Raw genomic sequence first — 236 nt, forward strand, 5'->3', positions numbered from 1 at the left:
GGTGTTATTGTCTAATAGCAAGGTTTTAAAAATCGGCCCATATTATTACAAAATCGGGCGATAAATCCGAAAATTCACTATTACAATCAAAAATCGTTTTTGCCCGATTTTCCCCTAAAAATCGCTCAAAATAAGCTTTATCGCCCGATTTTATAGGCGTTAAAATCGGCTGATCTTTTAAAAAGATCTAACTTACCTGTTTGGTTCGGGTTTGCAAAACCCTGATTTTCTTTTAC

This window comes from Asparagus officinalis, chromosome 8 (assembly GCF_001876935.1).
Source record: "Asparagus officinalis chromosome 8, Aspof.V1, whole genome shotgun sequence".
NCBI classification, from domain to species: Eukaryota; Viridiplantae; Streptophyta; class Magnoliopsida; order Asparagales; family Asparagaceae; genus Asparagus; species Asparagus officinalis.